The 6114-nt window shown below is 51.1% G+C and overlaps 1 pseudogene; it reads right to left on the bottom strand.

Annotated features, from left to right (window-relative positions):
• LOC119294062 overlaps positions 1 to 5825 on the bottom strand; it is an 8217-nt pseudogene extending 2392 nt beyond the window's left edge.
• Between the last annotated feature and the right edge of the window lie 289 nt (positions 5826 to 6114).

Raw genomic sequence — 6114 nt, 5'->3', positions numbered from 1 at the left:
AAGTTTTCCGAGGTTACCTTTGACCATGGGTTAAAGAAATAATACATGACATGGATGTTACACAAATCATATCATCAAATTTTTACGTGAAAGGAATTTTTAGTGATATAATTATTAATCTTATCAACTGTCAAAGACAACTTCAAAAAACATGTTGGGCCCATATATTTCGATGGAGAGAGAACATGTGCATGTGTCAGTTTTTATATATCTTATTCATGTTCATTGTTTCAACTAATGGCTGCACCATTGAATTAAGGGTGCGCCCGAGATGAATGATGAAAACAAAGTTATAAATTCAAGAAAATACACACAAAGAAATAAGTTTGTATATGTCTGAGCTTTTAACATCGCTGTAAAATTTTCCCGCAAAAAAAAAAACATCGCTGTAAACTTTTGATGGTGAAATACGAAAGTGGGTCCTGGCTTTGATTACCTTAGTCTTGAAGTCGACAGAGAGCTTGGATGGTCCTCGGCGACTTCAGTATGATCCTGCGTGCCTCGGAGAAGAGCAACTTGAACCTCAATCATACCATGATGAATAAATTCAGAGCTTTCGTTGATAATAACGAGTTGAAGGAGCTTTACATGCATGGACGTCGTTTCACTTGGACGAACGAGCGGGAGGCGCCTACATTTACCAAGATTGATCGCGTCTTGGTCTCCGTTGACTGGGAGCTGGCTCGACATGATTACCTCCTCCAGGCGCTCTCCACTAACATTTCAGACCACGCGCCCTTGCATCTCTCGGTTGCTGCTCACCATTGGCCGAAAAAAAGATTCCAGTTCGAGTCCTTTTGGCTCAAGATTGACGGCTTCGATCAGGCTGTTTGCGAGGCATGGACCTGTGACCCCGCGATTATCGACCCGTTTAAAAGGTTGGACACTCTGTTCAGAAATGCCGGTGCTGTGCTGCAAGCTTGGGGGCAAAAGAAAGTCGGTAACATCAAGTTGCTCATGTCCGTTGCCTCACTTGTGATTTTCCGGTTTGATCAAGCCATGGAAGCTAGAGGCTTGTCGGAGCTTGAGATTTGGTTGAGGAGATCGTTGAAGCTAGCCTTGTTGGGGCTAGCGTCCTTGGAGCGCACCATAGAAAGACAAAGGTCCAGGTTTAGATGGTTGCGGGAAGGAGACGCAAACACCAAATTCTTCCAGTCGGTGGCCAACGGAAGAAGGGCTAAAAACTTCATCCCACACATCAGAGTTGGAGTAGAGACCATCACTGATCAGACGCGCATGGAGGAGGCTTTCGCCGATGCTTTTCAGAGCCTCTTGGGTATGGTGCACACAAGGAACCACACCCTGGATCTTGATTACCTGGGAGTTGAGCAACTGGACCTACGAGACATGGAGGTTCTCTTCACAGAGGAGGAAGTTTGGGGCGTTATCAAAGAGATGCACCCGGATCACGCCCCTGGACCGGATGGCTTCACCATCGCTTTCTATCAAAGGGCATGGCCCACCATCAAGAGTGATGTCATGGCTGCACTCTTCAAGCTCTGCGTGGGCGACGACCGTGGTTTCGCCAGGCTAAACCGCTCCCTCATCGTCCTGATACCAAAGAAGCCCGATGCGATTGAAGTGGGCGACTACAGGCCTATTAGTCTGCCCCACAGCTTCTCCAAGATTTTTGCTAAGTTGCTTGCTAATGGAGCGCGAAGGAGAATGCATGAGCTTGTCGGAGTCAACCAGTCTGCGTTCATCAAAGACCGTACCCTGCATGATAACTACTTGCTGGTCAAGCAAGTTGCGAGGAAAATCCATGCGAGGAAGAGCCCCGGAGTGTTCCTAAAATTACACATCACTCGCGCCTTCGACTCCTTGTCCTGGCCATTTTTGTTCGAGGTGCTGCGCGCTAAAGGTTTTGGAAGAGTCTGGTTGAAGTGGGTGGCTAGTTTGCTGCAAACAGCGAACACCAAAATTATGGTGAATGGGGTTCCTGGCAGGAGAATTTGGCACGCCAAAGGTTTAAGACAAGGAGATCCAGTCTCTCCTTTGTTGTTTGTCATTGCCATGGATATCCTGTCCGCGATCGTCGCCAAAGCATCGCAAGAGGGAGTTCTTAGCGCTTACACGGGCATCTCTGCTACGCATCGTTTGTCGGTATATGCAGACGACGTTGCGCTATTCGTCAAACCCTCAGATGCAGATCTGCAATTTGTAAGGCATGCGTTGGAAATCTTTGGTGAAGCTTCGGGCCTTCGAGTGAACTACACTAAGTCTACCGCCATCCTCATCTCGAAGAACAATGATGATAGAGCGAGAGTTGAAGGTATCCTTCAGTGCACCATGTCCGAGTTCCCCTCCAAGTACCTTGGGCTACAACTTGCGCTCAAGCAGCTTACCAGGGCTCAATGGCAGCCACTTCTTGATCAGGTGAGGCACTTCGTCCCCGCCTGGTAGAGAGGCTGTTGGGGAACGTTGCAGAAAACAAAAAAAATTTCCTACTCGTTTCACCAAGATCATCTAGGAGTTCATCTAGCAACGAGTGATTAGATGCATCTACATACCTTTGTAGATCGCGAGCGGAAGCGTTCAAAAGAACGGTGATGATGTAGTCGTACTCGACGTGATCCAAATCACCGATGACCAGCGCCGAACGGACGGCACCTCCGCGTTCAACACACGTACGGAACAGCCACGTCTCCTCCTTCTTGATCCAGCAAGGGAGGGAGGAGAGGTTGAGGGAGATGGCACCAGCAGCAGCACGACGGCGTGGTGTTGATGGAGCTGCAGTACTCCGGCAGAGCTTCGCTAAGCACTATGGAGGTGGAGGAGGTGTTGGGGAGGGAGAAGGAGGCAACCAAAGGCCAAGGCGTTCAGGTATGAAGTCCCTCCTCTCCCCCACTATATATAGGAGGGCCAAGGGGGGGTGGCCGGCCCTAGGAGATCCAATCTCCTAGGGGGTGCGGCGGCCAAGGGGGGTTTCCCTCCCCCCCAAGGCACCTAGGAGGTGCCTTCCCCTCCTAGGACTCTTTCCCCCTTAAACCCTAGGCGCATGGGCCTATGTGGGGCTGGTGCCCTTGGCCCATTAGGCCAAGGCGCACCCTCTACAGCCCATGTGGCCCCCCCGGGACAGGTGGACCCACCCGGTGGACCCCCGGACCCTTCCGGTGGTCCCGGTACAATACCGATAACCCCGAAACTTGTCCCGATGCCCGAAACAGGACTTCCCATATATAAATCTTTACCTCCGGACCATTCCGGAACTCCTGTGACGTCCGGGATCTCATCCGGGACTCCGAACAACATTCGGGTTACTGCATATACATATCCCTACAACCCTAGCGTAACTGAAACTTAAGTGTGTAGACCCTACGGGTTCGGGAGACAAGCAGACATGACCGAGACGACTCTCCGGTCAATAACCAACAGCGGGATCTGGATACCCATGTTGGCTCCCACATGCTCCACGATGATCTCATCGGATGAACCACGATGTCGAGGATTCTATCAACCCCGTACGCTATTCCCTTTGTCTATCGATATGTTACTTGCCCGACATTCGATCGTCGGTATCCCAATACCTCGTTCAATCTCGTTACCGGCAAGTCACTTTACTCGTACCGTAATGCATGATCCCGTGACCAGACACTTGGTCACTCTGAGCTCATTATGATGATGCACTACCGAGTGGGCCCAGTGATACCTCTCCGTCATACGGAGTGACAAATCCCAGTCTTGATCCATGTCACCCAACAGACACTTTCGGAGATACCCGTAGTCTACCTTTATAGTCACCCAGTTACGTTGTGACGTTTGCCATACCCAAAGCACTCCTACGGTATCCGGGAGTTACACGATCTCATGGTCTAAGGAAAAGATACTTGACATTGGAAAAACTATAGCAAACGAACTATACGATCTTGTGCTATGTTTAGGATTGGGTCTTGTCCATCACATCATTCTCCCAATGATGTGATCTCGTTATCAATGACATCCAGTGTCCATAGTCAGGAAACCATGACTATCTGTTGATCAACGAGCTAGTCAACTAGAGGCTCACTAGGGACATGTTGGTGTCTGTCATTCACACATGTATTACGATTTCCGGATAACACAATTATAGCATGAATAAAGACAATTATCATGAACAAGGAAATATAATAATAATGCTTTTATTATTGCCTCTAGGGCATATTTCCAACAGAGGCATGATGCAGCGCTCGGGAAGATTGATCTTGGTCAAGTCTGTGCTCTCGGCGAGGCCGGTTCACCACTTACTGGTCATGGACGCCCCGGCCTGGGTGTTTGAGGATAGAAATGGGTGGCTGCGCTCGTTCTTTTGGAAGGGTAAGGATCGGGTCTCCGGAGGGCATTGCTTAGTTGCATGGAATAATATTTGCAAGCCAACTGCCTTCGGAGGATTGGGCGTGAAGAACATGAGTTTGCAGGCGATCGCGCTTAGAGTGCGCTGGGAGTGGCTTAGGCGGACTGATCCCCGCAGGCCTTGGCAAGGATTGCATCTGCTGGTGGACGACGAGGCCAGACAAGTTTTTGATAGTCTTGTAAAGATTGCAGTCGGGAAAGGCGACAGAGTATTGTTCTGGAGAGATAGATGGATTCATGGCTTCTCGGTCGGAGACATCGCCCCTCTCGTCTTGGATGGCGTGGACACGAGGACCAGGAACTCTAGGACAGTGGCTCAGGCGATGTTGGGGGAGAGATGGACCAGTGACACCCATTCCCAATTCTCCTTCACGGGTTTGCTTCAGATGGTGCACCTGAGGCACGCGATTGCTACGGTTCAAAGAGACTTACAAAGCGAGGACGAATTCAGATGGCCACACGATCCTTCAGGAGCGTATACTGCGAGATCCACGTATGCGGAACTTTGCCAGGGCGGAATCCGCTTCCCCATGGCACGGGCCATTTGGCGAAGTTGGGCCCTGCTTAAGTGCAAGATTTTTACCTGGCTTGCGGTGCAACACAGATTGTGGACCTCTGATAGGAGAGCTCGTCATGGTCTGCAAGATGAGCCTTCGGCTTGCTACATTTGCTTGCAAGAAGAAGATAACGTCGAGCACATGTTGGTGCAATGCCCATATGCGAGAGAAGTCTGGCACACATGTTTGGACACTTTGCAGGTTCAAGTCGGTATTCCAGTCATGAGACACTAGAGGAGTGGTGGCTCAAGACTAGGAGAGGATTCCACGGAAAAGTGAAGCGAGGTTTCGACTCGCTGGTCATTGGAGCGTTGTGGGCCATTTGGAAGCAAAGAAACGCACACGTCTTCAACCGGCCGGAGCAGGTGGTGGGCCCGAGAGAGCTCGCAATGGCGATTCTCGGCGACATTCGGGATTGGTCAAGCGCTAGGTTTGGTGTGGGTGGCCTAGACAGATTCGTGAGGAGTTAGCTTTTGGTTTTTTCGGTGTGGGTGTGCTGGCGACTAATGTTCGCATTGTTCGTCGGTCTCTTGTAAATACTTTGATTCCTTCTATAAAAATATGGTACGCCATTGGCGTACTCTCGAAAAAAAAGGACGGCCTGAGCGGGAGCGACGTCGGAGAAGACGGCATTGGCGAACGAGACGCGCGGGCCGCCGGCGCCCGAGGAGTCGGCGAGCACCAGCGGCACCACCTGCTCGGCGAACGCGTGGAGCCCCTCGGCCTCGCCTGCGCCGAGCGTGGCGACGAGCTGGTCGCGGGTGGCGCCGGCGGCGCCTGCGGCGATGAGGCTGAGCGTGACGTGGAGGGACAGCGGAGAGAAGGCAACGTTGCTGCGTGCACCGTCGAGCTGGAGGGGGAGGAGATGGCGGAGGCGAGGCGCGGGGCAAAGCTCGTCTGCTGGGCGGCGGAGACCCTGATGCTGTCGGTGGTCGCCATGGCTGGAGGCTGGGGGTTCCTTTGGACTTCCATGTTGGTCTGGAGAGGGAATGTATTCTCGAGGGGTATTTAACGAGCGGAGTGGGAGAAGAAGCCTTTGCATGGAGAATTCTAAGAAGAGCTTTAGCTTCAGGGCTTAGGGGATCCAGGTATTCTACTCACATTAAAAAGGAATGTTGCAGGTGCGGCGAGACGGAGACAGACTTGCATCTTTTCTTTACTTGCAATTTCACTAGAGCTATTTGGTTCCTATTTGGTCTTAAGTCTGATGAGTTCAATCATAACTTAT

This window comes from Triticum dicoccoides, chromosome 4B, assembly GCF_002162155.2.
Source record: "Triticum dicoccoides isolate Atlit2015 ecotype Zavitan chromosome 4B, WEW_v2.0, whole genome shotgun sequence".
Taxonomy (NCBI): domain Eukaryota; kingdom Viridiplantae; phylum Streptophyta; class Magnoliopsida; order Poales; family Poaceae; genus Triticum; species Triticum dicoccoides.
The sequence above is the reverse complement of the archived record's forward strand: the minus strand, read 5'-3'. Positions and strand labels throughout refer to the sequence as shown.